The sequence below is a fragment of the Pristiophorus japonicus genome, chromosome 4 (assembly GCF_044704955.1).
Source record: "Pristiophorus japonicus isolate sPriJap1 chromosome 4, sPriJap1.hap1, whole genome shotgun sequence".
In the NCBI taxonomy this organism is placed as follows: Eukaryota; Metazoa; Chordata; class Chondrichthyes; family Pristiophoridae; genus Pristiophorus; species Pristiophorus japonicus.
Genome location: NC_091980.1, coordinates 45,767,454 through 45,785,710, shown reverse-complemented (window position 1 = coordinate 45,785,710; position 18,257 = coordinate 45,767,454). Strand labels below are relative to the sequence as shown.

The following is an 18,257-nucleotide window of genomic DNA, read 5'->3' as shown; positions in this document are numbered from 1 at the left end:
GTTAGGGAACTGGGCAATGCATTTGGCTTGAACCGTATCCTTTCACCTCTTAGACTAATGTTTGACAGAAGGAGGGATAAATATTTTAGACAGATGTGTCTGCAAAGATATTGGGGGGGAAATTGGACATTAACAGAAACCTGCTCATGTCACCGCAGCCTCAAGTTTACGGCCACTGAAAATAGCTGCAGAACTATCAGGCAAATATTCGCACTCTGGGGGTACAGATTTTTAAACCAGTGCTAACTTACCGCGTAATGCACTCCTGGTGGTGGTAGTAGAGGCATCCGACTCGAAGTTCCCGTCCAGCTTCTAACAGCCTCTGGTAGTGAGGCTATGGAGTTCGTAATGAATTGTGGGCAACTAAAAGGACTATGAATTAAAGGGGCAATGCATTCAAAATTAATAAAAATGAAAACCAAGCGAAAAAATGCAATTTTCAGCCCTTACTGCCTTTCAAAAAAACATAAACATTAAAAATAAGTCCCAAATGGCAGTCGTCAGCTCTTAAAGCTGATTGTCTTCTGCACCTAAAGAAATGGTAAAAGTGCTTCAGCACTAACACAAATGGCTCAGCAAGCCCGGGAAGGGGCACCCAGGTTCTCACACACAGCACTCCAGCTTTGTGCAGGGGGTCAACACTAAAAGAGAGGTCTTCTACCAACAGGAGCCAGGAAGAACGATGTGGGACTAGATCACCAAGGCCATCACAGCCAGCAATGTCGCCCCCACGACATGGCTCCAGTGGCTATAGAAACGTCATGACCTCAGATGAGTGGTCAAGGTCAGTGAATGCACCTTCAAGAGCTGTCTCCTACCACTAGCCTCACACACTGCTCAATGTATGACCCCCGCCCCATCTCCCACACACACGCGACCCCAAAATCACTCACCTACCAGCAATCTGGACCAATCACAAAGCATATCTCCCATTCCTAGCCTCACCTCACACCTTTAGAGGAGACGGTGAAGGCCATGTTTGGCAAGGGCAAGGCTGAATCCTTGGCCAGCGGCGGCCAGATGCTGGTATCCTCATAGGTTATCCTCCTACTTGCTTTCCTGCCCTTCCCTCACCATATCTCCACCCTGGTGCCTTCCTTATTTCACAAACCAAAGAAATGCAGCCTGCCTAGCCAGTGGTTGGTCAAGAAGAGAGAGAAGAAGGAGAAGAAAAAGAAGATTGATTTGACACTCCCAGCCAACAACTCCTCAAGGTCGACCTATTAAGGCCTTTTGCAGTGCCCCCACTGAAAGTCAGCAGCCCCACCATGCTGCGGCCACTGGGTAAGCACTGTGTGACATCAGTAGAACAGGCAAAGGCACACACAAGACAGGCACTAAGGGAATGCATAAGGGTGATTAGTTGATTTCTTGGTGTCATATTGGATGGATAGATGTATAAAGTTGAATTGGAAAGTTTGCTTTGTGATGACCTTTATTTCAGCATTATGGCCAAGAGGACACTGTGGGACTGAAATTCAGCAGCCCACCGCTCGCTGCCGTGGACTGCCGCCCACTCCTGCCGACATTCCTCCTGCAGATCCGCTCAGTGCCACTTTGGAGGGGGCCTGGAGTGGGCGGGAGGGGAGAGCCGCTGGGAACCACCCGCTGACATCAGCGGACGGCCGAGTGACGCAACTAAGCTCCTGTCCACCAAGCTCCCAGATTCCTTTGGGCAGGAGTCGGCGGCAGACGGGAGTGGACCGCTGGCTGGAGGCTGGTCTGTCCCCGACGGCAAGTCTGAAGAACCTGAAAAAAGGTAATTTCAACAGCGACTTACCTGGATGGGGTCCCCTGAAGGTCTTCGGATAGTTTTTGTATTTTTTATTTGTGATTTTTTTTTTAGGTCTTCAACCCTCCGTGGACCCGACTCCATCCTCAGTGGCACTTGGGCGGCAAGTGGCTCTGCCGCCGAGAATGCGACCTCCCGACCGCTGCCGCCCAAATTGGCAGCGTAAGTTTTCCATTTGCTGCCCGTCGACCTTCGAGGGACTTTCTTCATGAATATTCCGCCCAAAGTTCCGTCTGGTACCTCGCCGGCACTTTGGGCGGCACTTGAGCGGGCAGAGGCCTCGCTGAAAATTGGCCCACTTGATGGTCAGTACTAAAGGGAAGATAAGGAATGGGACTAGTGTTGAAAGGGTAATTGAGGTTGTGGTCACTGGGACCGCAGGTGGATGATTCCATCCCGGAAAACCCAGCCACAAAGGAGCTGTTCCAGTTGCATCCTTTATTCTGCTTCCTTTTCTTCTGCTTCCTTTTCTTCTGCTTCCTTCTCTTCGGCTTCCTCTTCCTCTGTATCTTCCTCTTCAGGCTGCATGCAGATGCAGTAAATCTGAAAATACAGCATAAAATGCTGGAGATACTCAGCAGGTCAGGCAGCATCTCGACCGGAGACATGAATTCTGTTTCTCTTACCATGGACGACACCTGATCTGCTGAGTATTTGCAGCATTTCCTATCTCCTCAGAGCCCTTCGTTTACCATCTGAGGCCTTGCAAGCATCCAGCAGTACTCTCTACACACTTAAAAAAAACATTTAACATCTATCGCAGCAAGCCACTGCTTCAATAAAAATTTTTTAAAAGTCCAGAAATTTAAATGCTAACTTACCTGAAAGATGTGTGGGTCCCTTTATGAGGCGCTGACAGCACCTCGGTCAGTCTGCTTGCATGCTAGATTTGCATGGCTGCTTAGGACTCAGTGCTGAACTCAGTGTTAGGGTCGAAGTTCGGAGTGGTGCGTTAATTCGGCTGCTATTTGTTTTTCAGAATGGCAGCACTACCGGGACATTGATAATGGAGGATGCCACGGCAGCTGCCATCTGCTGGAGGATGACCGGTGGTAACCCTTTCTTGACCCAACGCCACACTAACGGGTGATGCTAAGGTAGGGACTTTCTCACCTATTCTATATAACCACAGGAGAAAGTACTTGCAACCCAGGATTATGTCGTAAATGTAATTGTAAAAAAAATACTAGCCCATCTTCTTATTCTGTTGTAACAAGGGAAGTACAGAGGGGAAAATTCTGAGTCAGCCGGTTAATTAGAAAATTCCAGTAATAATCTGCCTCAGTTGTAGAACTCATTTCAGTGCAGTCTCTATTCTGAGAGGCATTGAGTATAGCAATATTCTCATGCCAAGTGGAGGAATGGTTCAGGTACAAACATAGCAGTTGTGCCTTCCAATTTTTGGGACATAGCAATTATTTTCACAATGTAATATCAGTTTTTTTAACCTTAATGAAGAAATTTCCATTTTGCTTCCATCCTCACTGGAATGTCTTAAGCCAGGATTTTCCCATCAAAAAATGTGTTTGGAGATTGGGGGCAGTTAACGTGTTAAAGATGTGAAACATAGAAACATAGAAAATAGGTGCAGGAGTAGGCCATTCGGCCCTTCGAGCCTGCACCACCATTCAATAAGATCATGGCTGATCATTCCCTCAGTACCCCTTTTCCTGCTTTCTCTCCATACCCCTTGATCCCCTTTGCCGTAAGGGCCATATCTAACTCCCTCTTGAATATATCCAATGAACTGGCATCAACAACTCTCTGCGGCAGGGAATTATATAGGTTAACAACTCTCTGAGTGAAGAGGTTTCTCCTCATCTCAGTCCTAAATGGCCTATCCCTTATCCTAAGACTATGTCCCCTGGTTCTGGATTTCCCCAAAATCGGGAACATTCTTCCTGCATCTAACCTGTCCAGTCCCATCAGAATCTTATACATTTCTATGAGATCCCCTCTCATCCTTCGAAACTCCAGTGAATAAAGGCCCAGTTGATCCAGTCTCTCCTCATATGACAGTCCAGCCATCCCTGGAATCACTTTGGTGAACCTTCGCTGCACTCCCTCAATAGCAAGGACGTCCTTCCTCAGATTAGGAGACCAAAATGGAACACAATATTCCTCTTCCTCTGTGTCTTCCTCACTAAGGCCTTGTACAACTGCAGTAAGACCTCCCTGCTCCTGTATTCAAATCCCCTAGCCACGAAGGCCAACATACCATTTGCCTTCTTCACCGTCTGCTGCACCTGCAAGCCCACTTTCAGTGACTGATGAACCATGACACCCAGGTCTCGTTGCACCTCACTTTTTCTAATCTGCCGCCATTCATATAATATTCTGCCTTTGTGTTTTATCCCCCAAAGTGGATAACCTCACATTTATCCACATTATACTGCATCTGCCATGTATTTGCTCACTCACCTAACCTGTCCAAGTCACCCTGCAGCATCTTAGCATCCTCCTCACAGCTCACACCGCCACCCAGTTTAGTGTCATTTGCAAATTTGGAGATATTACACTCAATTCCATCATCTAAATCATTAATATATATTGTAAAGAGCTGGGGTCCCAGCACTGAGCCCTGCGGCACTCCACTAGTCACTGCCTGCCATTCTGAAAAGGACCCATTTATCCCGACTCTCTGCATCCTGTCTGCCATCCAGTTCTCTATCCACGTCAGTACATTATCCCCAATACCATGTGCTTTCATTTTGCACACCAATCTCTTGTGTGGGACCTGGTCAAAAGCCTTTTGAAAGTCCAAATAGACCACTTCCCCCAGTTCTCCCTTGTCCACTCTGCTAGTTACATCCTCAAAAAATTCCAGAAGATTTGTCAAGCATGATTTCCCTTTCATAAATCCAAGCTGACTTGGACCAATCCTATCACTGCTTTCCAAATGCGCTGCTATTTCATCCTTAATGATTGATTCCAACATTTTCCCCACTACTGATGTCAGGCTAACCGGTCTATAATTACCCGTTTTCTCTCTCCCTCCTTTTTTAAAAAGTGGTGTTACATTAGCAACCCTCCAGTCCATACGAACTGATCCAGAGTCGATAGACTGCTGGAAAATTATCACCAATGCATCCACTATTTCTAGGGCCACTTCCTTAAGTACTCTGGGATGTAGACTATCAGGCCCTGGGGATTTATCGGCCTTCAATCCCGTCAATTTCCCAAACACAATTTCCCGCCTAATAAGGATATCCTTCAGTTCCTCCTTCTCACTAGACCCTCGGTCCCCTAGTACATCCGGAAGGTTATTTGTGTCTTTCTTTGTGAAGACAGAACCGAAGTATTTGTTCAATTGGTCTGCCATTTCTTTGTTTCCCATTATAAATTCACCCGAATCCGACTGTAAGGGACCTACGTTTGTCTTCACTAATCTTTTTCTCTTCACATATCTATAGAAGCTTTTGCAGTCAGTTTTTATGTTTCCGGCAAGCTTCCTCTCGTACTCTATTTTCCCCCTCTTAATTAAACCCTTTGTCCTCCTCTGCTGAATTCTACATTTCTCCCAGTCCTCCGGTTTGCTGCTTTTTCTGACTAATTTGTATGCCTCTTCCTTGGATTTAACACTATCCTTAATTTCCCTTGTTAGCCATGGTTGAGCCACCTTCCCCGTTTTATTTTTACTCCAGACAGGCATGTACAATTGTTGAAGTTCATCCATGTGATCTTTAAAGGTTTGCCATTGCCTATCCACCATCAACCCTTTAAGTATCATTTGCCAGTCTAATCTAGCCAATTCACGCCTCACACCATCAAAGTTACCTTTCCTTAAGTTGAAGACCCTAGTTTCTGAATTAACTTTGTCACTCTCCATCTTAATAAGGAATTCTACCATATTATGGTCACTCTTCCCCAAGGGGCCACGCACAATAAGATTGCTAATTAGTCCCTTCTCATTTCACATCACCCAGGCTAGGATGGCCAGCCCTCTAGTTGGTTCCTCGACATATTGGTCTAGAAAACCATCCCTAATACACTCCAGGAAATCCTCCTCCACCGCATTGTTACCAGTTAGGTTAGCCCAATCAATATGCAGATTAAAGTCGCCCATGATTACTGTTGTATCTTTATTGCACACATCCCTTATTTCTTGTTTGATCCCCAACCTCACTACAACTATTTGGTGGCCTGTACACAACTCCCACTAGCGTTTTCTGCCCTTTGGTATTCCGTAGCTCCACCTATACCGATTCCACGTCATCCAAGCTAATGTCCTTCCTTACAATTGCATTAATTTCCTCTTTAACCAACAACGCCACCCCGCCTCCTTTTCCTTTCTGTCTGTCCTTTCTAAATGCTGAATACCCTTGGATGTTGAGTTCCCAACCTTGGTCACCCTGGAGCCATGTTTCCGTGATGCCAATCACATCGTATCCGTTAACTGCTATCTGCGCAGTTAATTCGTCTATCTTATTGCGAATACTCCTCACATTGAGGCACAGAGCCTTCAGCCTTGTCTTTTTAACACACTTTCACCCTTTAGAATTTTGCTGTAAAGTGGTCCTTTTTGTTTTTTGCCTTGGGTTTCTCTGCCCTCCATTTTTACTATTCTCCTTTCTATCTTTTGCTTGTGTCTCCATTTTATTTCCCTCTGCCTCCCTGCATAGCTTCCCATCCCCCTGCCATATTAGTTTAACTCCCCCCAACCAGCACTAGCAAACACTCCCCCTCGGATATTGGTTCCGGTCCTGCCCAGGTGCAGACGTCCAGTTTGTACTGGTTCCATCTCCCCCAGAACCGGTTCCAGTGCCCCAGGAATTTGAATCCCTCCCTTGTGCACCACTGCTCAAGCCACGTATTCATCTCAGCTATCCTGTGATTCCTACTCTGACTAGCATGTGGCACTGGTAGCAATCCTGAGGTTACTTCTTTTGAGGTCCTACTTTTTAATTTAACTCCTAGCTCCTGAAATTCGTCTCGTAGGACCTCATCCCATTTTTTACCTGTATCGTTGGCACCACGATAACCGGCTGTTCACCCTCCCTTTTTAGAATGTCCTGCACCCGCTCCGAGACATCCTTGACCCTTCCCGAACAAAATTACGTCCTTAGTTTAACATATTGTAACAAAAATTGTTAATGTAGGCACTGTCTGGGGACCCACTGACCTTAATCACGAAAGTAAATCAAAATGAGAACTGAAGTATGACCGTCCTTTTATAATTAATACATTGTTCTGAATTAATTTTCCTTGTGTATGAAATATACTTGTACATAATGAACATTCAGGTGAAGAAATTGGTTCATGTCTGTTTTCGGGTGTAATGCCAGCCTGAATCCCAACTTGATCCCGCCTCCAACCCGCCCATTTCCGGTTTTCCACAGTGGTGGGCGGCAGGGGAGGGGGGGAAGCAGCCTGCTGCCAGGGGGCGGTACCTCAATTTAAATAATGTAATGAGGCTGGAAGCCACTATTTTCCCCTCCATTTTGTTTTTAACTGCCTGGACTTATAACTATCTCCTGGATTTAGGGTTCTACCATAGCCACCCCTCGCGATCGAAGACTCCACCCCCCCTCCCGTTATGAGGCCTCGATTGCTTTCCCAGCCCATCCAATCCCACTCTCCCCAACATTGTTGATGAGGCAGGCCACGATCCACCGGCCCCCCGATCCTTGGCTGACCCTACCCCCCCCCCACCGTGTTCTCTGATTCCCCCCCCCCCACGATATCCGATCCACACTCCTCCTCCCGCGATCCCGGATCACATGCCGATCTCCAACAACCACCTATCGCCAAACCTGCAACCACCCCCGTCCCGCCAATCCCTCCCCCGGACTGGCCCCTCCCAACTAAGGCCTACCTGCCTGCAGTTAGCCAGCCTCTCAATCTGGGTGGCTGCGGGTGGGAATCAAAGGCCTTGCATTCAAATTAGACCCTGCCAGTAAAATCGGCAGGCCTCCCCGGCAACCTGCCTTCCCGAACAAAATGACATCCTTAGTTTAACATATTGTAACAAAGATTGTTAATGTAAGTACAGTCTGGGGACCCACTGACCTTAATCACTTAAGTAAATCAAAATGAGAACTGAAGTATGACCGTCCTTTCATAATTAATAAATACATTGTTCTAAATTAATTTTCCTTGTGTATGAAATATACTTGTACATAATGAACATGTAGGTGAAGAAACTGCTTCATGTCTGTTTTCGGGTGCAATGCCAGCAATGCGTTTGATACTTGTGTTTGCAGCGTATCTGAAGTTGGGCCTCGGGCCTCGGCATCATATATCCGGTGGGCTGCGAATGCGAATCGGGCATCCAGAGGCAATTCACCCATGTATTCCTGACTAATTTGAGCTGGTTGTGGTACTGTACTATTGGCAGCCCTCAAGCAGGTCCCAAATGTGTTGTGCGTTGGAAGGCAAATGGTAGGGTGGTGAATCTGGTCCAGCAACGGCCGTGCTCCCCCGGTTTCATATTAAACTAAGTTAATAAAAATATTTCCTGTTTTGTTGGTGGTCTCACTTTAAGGACCACTGATAGGCTGTAGAAGAAACCCGGGTTGAAAAACAGGTATTTGGCCCATTATTCGCATATGTAAAGGGCCTAACACCTGTTTGAGACAGCTGCCAATGACGCATAAATGTTGCCCAACATGGCATTGTAACTACTTTCAGCACCATTCAGGCATAAAACATAGCTCAGCAAATTTGGTGCTTTTTTCTCTGTGGTTTTGCACTCAAAACACAGGCACAATGAGGTTCAAATTCAGCCCTGCTATCTTTGAAAACCTGTCAAATTTATTTAAGAAATTAAGGACAATAGTGACCTAAATAGTGACCTACATTAACGATCTATTTCACAATGTGTTGAGCAAATACCTCCCAGTAAAATGTTATGCAAAGTGGGAATATTTCCATTCATGTTTAAAAAATATATCTTGAAGTAGAGGAAATGCCATGCATTAATGAAAAGTAAATTGTACTTTTAGTCAAATTAAACATCGATAAAAACAGATTTATTTTCCAGTTATCTGTTTCTAACAACACTTGGGGGCTGAAATCGGTGAAACACAAGGTCCGCCCGTTTTTCGGCAGTCCCCAGGTGATGCATCATTTTGTACCTCTGGGCCCGAGTGGGCGGGAAGTTCATCCCACTTTTCTTGGCGGTAAACTGAATGGAGTGCAGCCAGGTGTGTGGCAGAGGAGGCTTTTTGACTTGGGAATCTTCGGCTCCCGAGTTATGCGCACGCGCGCGCAGCCCTCAAGCTCCGCCCTCCAAGAGGCACCGACAAGAGGCCAGAGACTGCTGGCCTGAGATCGCTGTGTGTGGAGGGGGGATAGAGATCACTGTGAGAGGGAAGGGGGGGTAGGAGAGATCGCTGTGGGGCGGCCTGACATCGCTGTGGGCAGGGAGGGGGGGGGAGGGAAGAGATCACTGTGGCGGGGGGAAAGCGATCGCTGTGGGGTGGGGGCGAAAGGGATCGCTGTGGGGGGAGGGGTGTGGGAAAGAGATCGGCGTGGGAAGAGACTGGTGGAGTGAGAGAGAGAGAGACTGGGGGGTGGGTGAGAGAGGATTGGGCGGGGTGGGGGGTGGGAGAGGATTGGGCGGGGTGGGGGGTGGGAGAGACTGGGGGATGGGAGAGACTAATACATTTTTATTATAGTTCATTAATAAAGGAGTAAATAAGGCTTTATTAGACCATTTATATTATTGCCTAACACTATAAAATACTACAATCCATTTAAAATACATCAAACTATAATCTTTGTAATATCAAACAAACTTGTCAGCTCTATGTACATACCGCCCACTTAAGATCCACTTAAAAGCACCGTCTCCAGGATGGTATACATTTCTGGCAGCAGGTCATGAATTTTGCACTTTTGGGCGATATGTCGGTGGTCTGTATGGGCGGATGGTGTGCATACTGCTCAGCGGTATGTCACTGATGAATTTTCCGCTGGGTGGTATGTCAGCGGTATGTAGGTGTTTTTTCACCAAAATTGCATTTTGAGTGGTAAGCGGGCGATGTGTCGATGAATTTCAGGCCCATGTACTTTTACTTTGATTTATGTCTAATGAAGCCATTTATTAATCCTGTTAATGACTTTCTAATGGATATACTTAGAAATACATAGAAGTTACTACATGGAAACAGGCCATTCGGACTAACCAGTTTGTGTCAGCATTTATCCTTCATGTGAACAGACACATTTGCCTACCCTGCTCCCAAATCACTTCCTCCATTGAACTATATAATCTAATCTTGAATGTTGACATAGTTACTGCCTCAACCACTAATTCTGGAAGTGAATTCCACAGTTTCGCAACTGTGTGTGTGAAGAAGTTTCTTCTGCCTGGAGTTCTAAATCTTTTACATTTAATCTTGTATCTAAAGCTACTATAGAGTAATTCCGAGATCCCAATTAAAACATTTTTTTAAGTAATTCTGATGGCTCAACCTCAAAAGTGGTAGCTTAAGAAGAATGTATTTCATTGGAATTGTTCTTTGGTTACAAGGTTGTGCTGAGTAGATGGCTCAAATATTGGCCAACATTGCGATTGACCTCAATGCCGAGTTAGGGAATGGAAAAAATGGCCAAATACGAAACAGCATCCCCTACAACGTATGTGTGTGTGGGGATATTCATCAAGTAAATAATTAATCACAGTTATGATGTCTTCCACAAATAGCTTGCTGGTATTCATGACAAAGGGTTGAATATGAACACTGGTAAGGTATCTGCAGGTGGCCATCACAGGTGGAACCATACTTCAATGCAAGAGAGAGAAAAATAATTAATGTTTATTAATATAATGGCAGTCATGTTTTCAGAATTTCCCAAATTGTTTTACAGTCAATTAATTACTTCTGAAGTGTGGTCACAGTTATTTTGTTGGCAAATATGGCACCCAATTTGCACATAGTAAAGTGCCACAAACAAACAAACCAGTTCATTTGTTTTGATGGTGGTGATTGGGGACACTAGGAGAACTCCTCTGTTCTTCTTCAAAAAGTACCGTGGAATCTTTTTTATTAAACTTAGGGGTTTAAAGCCTCATCAAAAAGATAGCATATTCAAAAATGTAATACTCTCTTTGTACACCATTAAAGTGTCAGCCTTGCTCAGAGGTGAGAGTGCTATCATGGAACCACGGCTGAGACTTACTTAATACTTCAGGAAAAGGAGAGATGAAGGAAGTTGGAGGAGAGAAAATTGAAAACAAAATTAAGAACACTCCTTAAACTTAACAAAAATAACAATTTTTGTGGTTTCTTTTTTAAAAATAATTTCAGAAATTCATAACCATATTTTCAACGACCATGTGAATAGACTTGATGCTAAGAATTCCATTCTCTTGTAGCACTACCTTTTCATTAGAAAATAAAAAAAATGTATCAGTGCATTTGTGTACATCTTCTTCTTAAAATTGCATTGAGGTGGATACATTTAGTATAATTAGTCTGATATCATGAATGTACCTATCAATACAGGCATTTTACATGTTTCAGAATCAGGCAACCAAAGTGGAGGGATAAATAGTCAGATACGGGTATAGAGGGGCTACCCTACATTTCTTGGGAGGATATTGTTGGTTTAGTCAGTATGCTTTTGCTACCAGGAGAAGGTGGTGCAGTGCTCCTATTATCTACCTACCCTCCCTCTACACCGACGTGTGGTGAGTTGGTGTGGGAGATCTGTCTGTGAGGCCTGCCCTGGGGCTCAAGAACTATCTGAGATGTGAAAAGTAGCACAACTCTCTGTTAGCAGTGCGAAAATTAATTCCTTGCGTTAACCATCTATGGGCATAAGCCAGTTAATCTGTTTAATGCACCAAACTTCCAGCATCTGCAGTAGTTTGCTTTTGTATTAGCATTACTTTTTTGTTACGAGTGTAAGAAAATATAGGTTTAGAAGTATTTGGGGAAACTGATCCAAAATAATTAAAAATTGTGGCCTTGCCGAGAACAGCAGATTCACCTTAAAGAGCGACAATTGATAATAGGCTTTTCCAATCCAACAAGTATTCTGTTTATTCCTCTGCCCAATTTATGATCTATTTTCTTAGTTTATAATATTGGGCTTGGTAGACTACATTTCATTCCTTAGCTCTAATAGGCCACGGTTACATTCATTCCTCTGATTAAATCAGTAAAGAGGACAATGTTTTGAGACTTGATTGTAGTCAGTAAGGCAGTTAGTTTCAGGGTCATCAGAATGGGACATTAACCCAGAGACAATAGAAGCTTGTGATGAGACTAAAGACAAAGATAAGAGGGGCCCAAGTAAAGTCTCTGCCTGGACATGTACATAATGTCAATACGATTGGGTAGGTTGGGGGGAGTATGGGAGAAAATGTGATTGGATGAATTCTGCTGCTTCCTATGTTTGAAGTCTATCCAGGGGGCTTGGGACCACTCTCAGTGTAAAAGATTCAATAGGGAGCACCTGGAGGGTGAACGAGGATGAACTATAGAGGGAACGTGGAACAGGATTACTTGGCAAATATCATTCTCAACTGTACCTTGTAAACTGCTGCTAAAATATTGTGATGTATTAAATTTTTCTTACATCAAATAAAACCCACCACTGTCACCAATAAAACAGCATGGGTGCCCTTGAAAAAATCTTGGTCCTTAGAATCCCACTATAATCAACACTAAACACATCAGTATCACCACCAACAATCTCCGCAATCACCTGATGCTGCACAGTATACAGGGCATCAGCACCCGACCACAATGCTGCCCAGGAAGTCAGTGATGGCCTTACCATGGCCACATTTACTTCACTTCATGCTGTACACCCTGACTACCACATGATGCATCAGGTTCACCACCCCACACCAGCTCCATAAAGCATCCCTGCAATGTCCAACCCATTCCTTTCTCACTCATCACTATTGGGGGGGGTACCCTTATGTCGCACCATTCACTACAACTCATTAAGCCACTTCCAAAGGTGCTCACAAATCTGTCCAAGAATGCAAAGCACTGAAAATAAAGATTTCAATGTTTGACAACAGATCAACAGTAACTATACATGAACATTGGCTAAAGGACCCAAATGCCTACCCTTGCGTGTTGTTAGTTGGTATGATTGACAAGGATGCGGGTGAGTGTGAGGGGTGGCTAGTGAAATGAGGAACTGATGATGGAGATTAAGAGAAAGAGGGATGGGTGAAATGCAAGCTAAGTTGGTGAGAAAGGATGTGCAGGGGTAGAGGGGGAGACAGAGTGAGGGGATGTGATGAGTGGCAGTGTGAGTTGAGTGTGGCTTTGCAGGAACATTTCGTGATCTACTGAGATCATTGAAAGGTTTGCGCTACTGCAGCCTGGTTCTCCTCATGATGTCCCTGCTTGTGCCCTCCTATGCAATGTGCAACCAGGCTGCATGGTGTACTGGGGAACTCCCTTCTGCACATGGGAAGGGAAGAGGACCTCCCTGTGTGCTGAGGCTCACTCCATAAGCATCTGGAGGGCATCATGGGAGAGCCTGGGTGCAGCCGTGCACCTCTGTGTAGTGCTTCTCAGTGTTTGCAGCACCTCAATGCTGCAGAACAGTGACAGAAAAACTGTCAAAACCATTGTGGGCATGGTCCCTTTAAGGAAACCAGCTGATGATGTGTCATCAATTGATGTCATCAGACCGGCTTCCTCTTAATTGGCCGGGAAGCCCACAGGCCGGGCTTAACATGCCCAATCATGGGAAGATTCGGGACAGAGCGCAGGCTCGAGTCGGGAGCGGGCTTTCAACACGCCACCAACCTGGCCACATCGATCCCTCTGTGTGTAGAGAAATCGCGGCCTGTTTGTCTGGACATTGCCAGGAATCTTCTATTATTTAAGTTACATATTTGTATTCTTAATGGGCCCAAGTTTCCACAGGATAAAAAACGGGCGCCCCTCCGAGCTGGGCGCCCGTCTTTCGCGCCTAAAACGGCGCCAGAAAAAAAACGCGCTATTCTCGAGCGCTTTGCAGCTCCTTGTCTGTTTGGCGCGGCGCCCAGGGGGGCGGAGCCTACACTCGCGCCGATTTTGTAAGTGGGAGGGGGCGGGTACTATTTAAATTAGTTTTTTTCCTGCCGGCAACGCTGCGCGTGCGCGCTGGAGCGTTCACGCATGCTCAGTGTGAAAAAAAACATTGGCACGCGGCCATTTTTGTAGTTCTTTGTAGCTGTTTAATTTTTGAACATTTTTTTATAAAATCACATTGCCATCAGCACATCAGTACTGAGGCTTCCCTTCTCACTGTCTCCTTCCCCTCCCTCCCCTGTGCGGCAACAAGCCGCTGTCTCCTTCCCCTCCCTCCCCTCCCTCCACGACAACAAGCCGCTGTCTCCTTCCCCTCCCTCCCCTCCCTCCACGGCAACAAGCCGCTGTCTCCTTCCCCTCTCTCCCCTGCGCGGCAACAAGCCGCTGTCACCTTCCCCTCCCTCCACGGCAACAAGCCGCTGTCTCCTTCCCCTCCCTCCCCTGCGCGGCAACAAGCCGCTGTCTCCTTCCCCTCCCTTCCCTGCGCGGCAACAAATGGCGGTTTCCTTCGAACGATGGCTGAAGCACTTTCACACAGGTAGGAAGATGGTTTATTTAATATTTTCTTTGCTTATAAATGTTTATTCAGGTTGAATTTATTTTGTATAATATTTGTAGAAGTATAAATAAGGATTGATTGTAGAATTTAATGAGTTCCCTTCCCCCCCCTCCCCCCCCCCCACCTCGTTCTGGACGCCTAATTTGTAACCTGCGCCTGATTTTTTAATGTGTAGAACAGGTTTTTTCAGTTCTACAAAAATCTTCACTTGCTCCATTCTACTTTAGTTTGGAGTACGTTTTCACTGTGGAAACTTTGAAATCAGGCGTCAGGCCGGACACGCCCCCTTTTGAAGAAAAAATTCTGTTCTAAAGTAGAACTGTTCTACCTCACTAGAACTGCAGAAAAAAAAATGTGGAGAATTGCGATTTCTAAGATAGTCCGTTCTCCACCAGTTGCTCCTAAAAATCAGGCGCAAATCATGTGGAAACTTGGGCCCAATATATGGACATAATTTCTCCAGCATTATCCTTGGCGGCATATGATACAGCCAACTGCTGTGGGAGAGGTATTTTTTATGCAACAACACTACAAGGTGCAAGTTAAGAAGATATTAAATAGGAGCATGTAAACCCGTCACAGCTGTATGCCCTATACTCTAGGGTAAGATTCTTAGCCGAGGCATTTGAGATGTGGCTCATATGCATGAAATCTAGCAATTGTCACTTTTGCTTTCCTTTCACCAAAGTCTTACAAGTGTCATCTGTGAGAATTGCCTTACAGGGTAATTGGATCAGTGTTAAAGTATATGCTTTCCGGTTAAATAACCAACTTACAGTGTGTGAAGGTGTCTTATGTTGTTACTTTAAGTATTAAGTGCACCACCGGACACTACTGTACCATTCTAAGGCTTTTGCCTAAAATATTGGGCCAAAATTGGTGGATATTCCGCCCAAAATTGCCAAATTGATGACTTAGCACCGACATACCGCCAACCTTGCAGACCACCCTGGAAAAGGAGATTTTGTCGCTCTTCAGTCGGTGGTATGCATCTTCACCTGTGAATTTTTTTTAATCTCCCACCCCGCAGTCTCTGCCCCCCCTCCACAGTGATCTGTTCTCCCCCCCCCCAAGAAGCAATCTCCCCCCACCCCCCCCCACAAGAAGCAATCTCCCCCCCGCCCAAGAAGCAATCTCTCCCCTGCCCCCACCCCCCCCCCCGAAGAAGCAAATCTCCCAAATAGAAAACTCCTCCCAAATAGCAATCTCCCCCCAAGAAGCAACCTCCCCCACATACCTGCACATCGCTCTCAGGCCAGCAGTCTCTGTCGATTCTGGTCTGTTTCTCTCAGGGGGCGGAGCTCCGCAGCATCATGCACGTGCGCAGAATTCGGGACCCGAAGATTCCCGAGTGAAAAGGTCTCACCGCCCGCACACCGCTGGTTGTACTCCGCTCCGCCCGCCGAGAAAAAACTGATGAAAATCTCGCACACTCCATCCCAGCGATACCCGTGTTATGAAACGACATACTACCGGCATACCGCCGAGAAATGGGCGGACGACCAATTTCGGCCCCATTAAGTGTCATTTCAGGAACAGCAGTCACCACTTGTGCAATACCGTCAGCGGAAAGAGCGTGCGGCAAACCAGTCCCAACCACCCCTTCCCTCAACGACTATCTGCCCCACCTGTGACAGAAACTGTGGTTCTCGTATTGGACTGTACAGCCACCTAAGAACTCATGTTAAGAGTGAAAGCAAGTCTTCCTCGATTCCGAGGGACTGCCTATGATATGACTGTATGGAGCAAGCTTTAATGGCAGGTGAAGCATGAATCGACAGGATTACAGTAGATACAATACAAGGATATTAGAACATGTTAAGGTCCATGTCAAGACTATCACAGCACTGGAAAAACCCAGCAACAGTCTTCAAAAAACATTTTTGAATTTTTTAAATGTGCTGACATGTTTGACTGTAACATTCATCATGGATCAAAAATTATTAAGTCAATATTTATTATTGGAGTAAGTTAAAATATTCTAAGGGATCTAAAGTTATTGATAAAAATGGTACTGCATTTTATTCAGGGTTGCAGTTTATGCTCACCAAGAATATCAGTGGTAGCGAATGGAAAATCTTTCCACATATTGTTAACATCATGCATGCCAAGGTCAGGCATAGGTTGAATTAAATACTGAGTTAAGCTTCAACTACTTCAAAAAAAGTATGAGACATTACAGAGACCAGATACAGTGTGGTTTCACCCACAAAATATATAAAAGATTAAATACAATAAATAAGTACATTTGACCTGTTTTGGTTTTATTCCAAAATAAATATTGGTGCAAACATTAGCTTTTATATTGTGGTTATAAAAGAGGCGATAGGTTAGATTTTCCTCCAGGAATCCATCCATTTTCAGGTGCTTTCTGAGGAAAATGGGATAGTAAAGGTCTTCTATTTTCATTCAACCCCACTCCCAACCCATCAAAGTACCTATTTTCTTGTAGTAGGTTTATTTCATTTCAGTTAAACCTTTTGATTCCGACAATTTAAGGGAATTCTGCCCCCTTTAAATTTGTCACTGTCGATTTCAGGTAGTGCAACAAATGCCCCATTGCAACACTATGGGCAGAACCTTATACACCTTACCCAATTTTCCATTCCTTTGAAAGGAAAATCAGGTGGTGTGTATAACAGATGGCTGATCTAATATTGTCCATTTTACATCCCTGCTGAAGTTGAAAGTTCCAGTGCAGGACTTTTTCCTCCATAGTAACAGCAAGCTCCCATAGAAGAGCAGAGAAAACATAAGGAGCTTGCATTGTATACTTAATTGACCCTGACACAGGAAAGTAGTTCTGCATCACAGCAGGGTCAGACCGGAGGTCAGAAGTCCAGTCCTGACCCAATTCTAGTGACAATCCTGACCTTAAAGAAAATTTTAAAAAAATGTATTCCATAATGAATCAGTGGTTGTTTATAAAATAAAGTAAAATAAACCCGGATTAAACTATTAAGACTTTTAGATGAAAATCCAGTCCCAGTAGTGCATTGTCGATGTAATTCCGTTGGTAGAGCAGCAGAGGATCCCAAAACTGTGCCAGATCCCCAAAAGTCTAGGCCCGAGGCTTCACTGTTAGTTTATGGATGGCCTGTTTGGGGTGATTTCAAACATGGCCCAAGGTCAGAGGGGGCAAGTATTACCTTAGTCCCAGCCTGGGTTACGCCAAGCGGCCAATAAGCTGGGCTCAACGAGGCCTCCTAAAAGACTAAGAAAATTTAGATTTAGGTATCTGTTGTCTTTGAAATCCCACCATTGGATTCTTTGCATGGACTGACAGAATGGAACAAAATAGACTTTTGCTCAACAACGATGCATTTTTAAAGTACTTTTCATGAATTTTGGAAAGTGACAGATATTATTATAGAAAATCGAACACGTTCCATTTCAGCCACCTTGTGTCAGTGTCAAGTTCTCCTAGGTCCTATAATTATATACAGTAAAGCTCCTTTCTACTCTACCCAATAATATACATCAGTGCCTACCTACCCCAGGTGGTTCTTAACTAGTATTTCCATTCCACTCAAAGAGACGATGAGAATATTTCATCTGATTAGATCTATTTTGATGCTCCCTCCACACTAATCCTAATAAGGTGGTTTGACTTCAATCTCAGAAGACTATACCGTTCTCCACTGCCACTTTAATCATCATTATGTCATGAATAAAATTGGAAATTTAATGCCAACTCATGCCAAATTATGAGCAGCTCTGAGCTATGGACTCATCCTTCATTAAGAATATGAGTGACATTGACTAGTTCCTTTAGGACACTTATAGCAGAAGATACTTTTATCAGATCAATCTAATGTGAATTCCATCCTCAGGTTCCTGAATGAAACAACAATGTTCTGGATCAACCAATCCCCTAGGGATTTGAATTTATTAGAGCTGGATTTTACTTGGA

General features: G+C 44.8%; 1 protein-coding gene across 3 annotated transcripts in view; it reads right to left on the bottom strand.

The window, feature by feature from the left end:
- Window positions 1-18,257, bottom strand: part of LOC139262887 (gamma-aminobutyric acid receptor subunit beta-2) — a 454,786-nt gene that overhangs the window by 136,385 nt on the left and 300,144 nt on the right. The window lies entirely within an intron of this gene.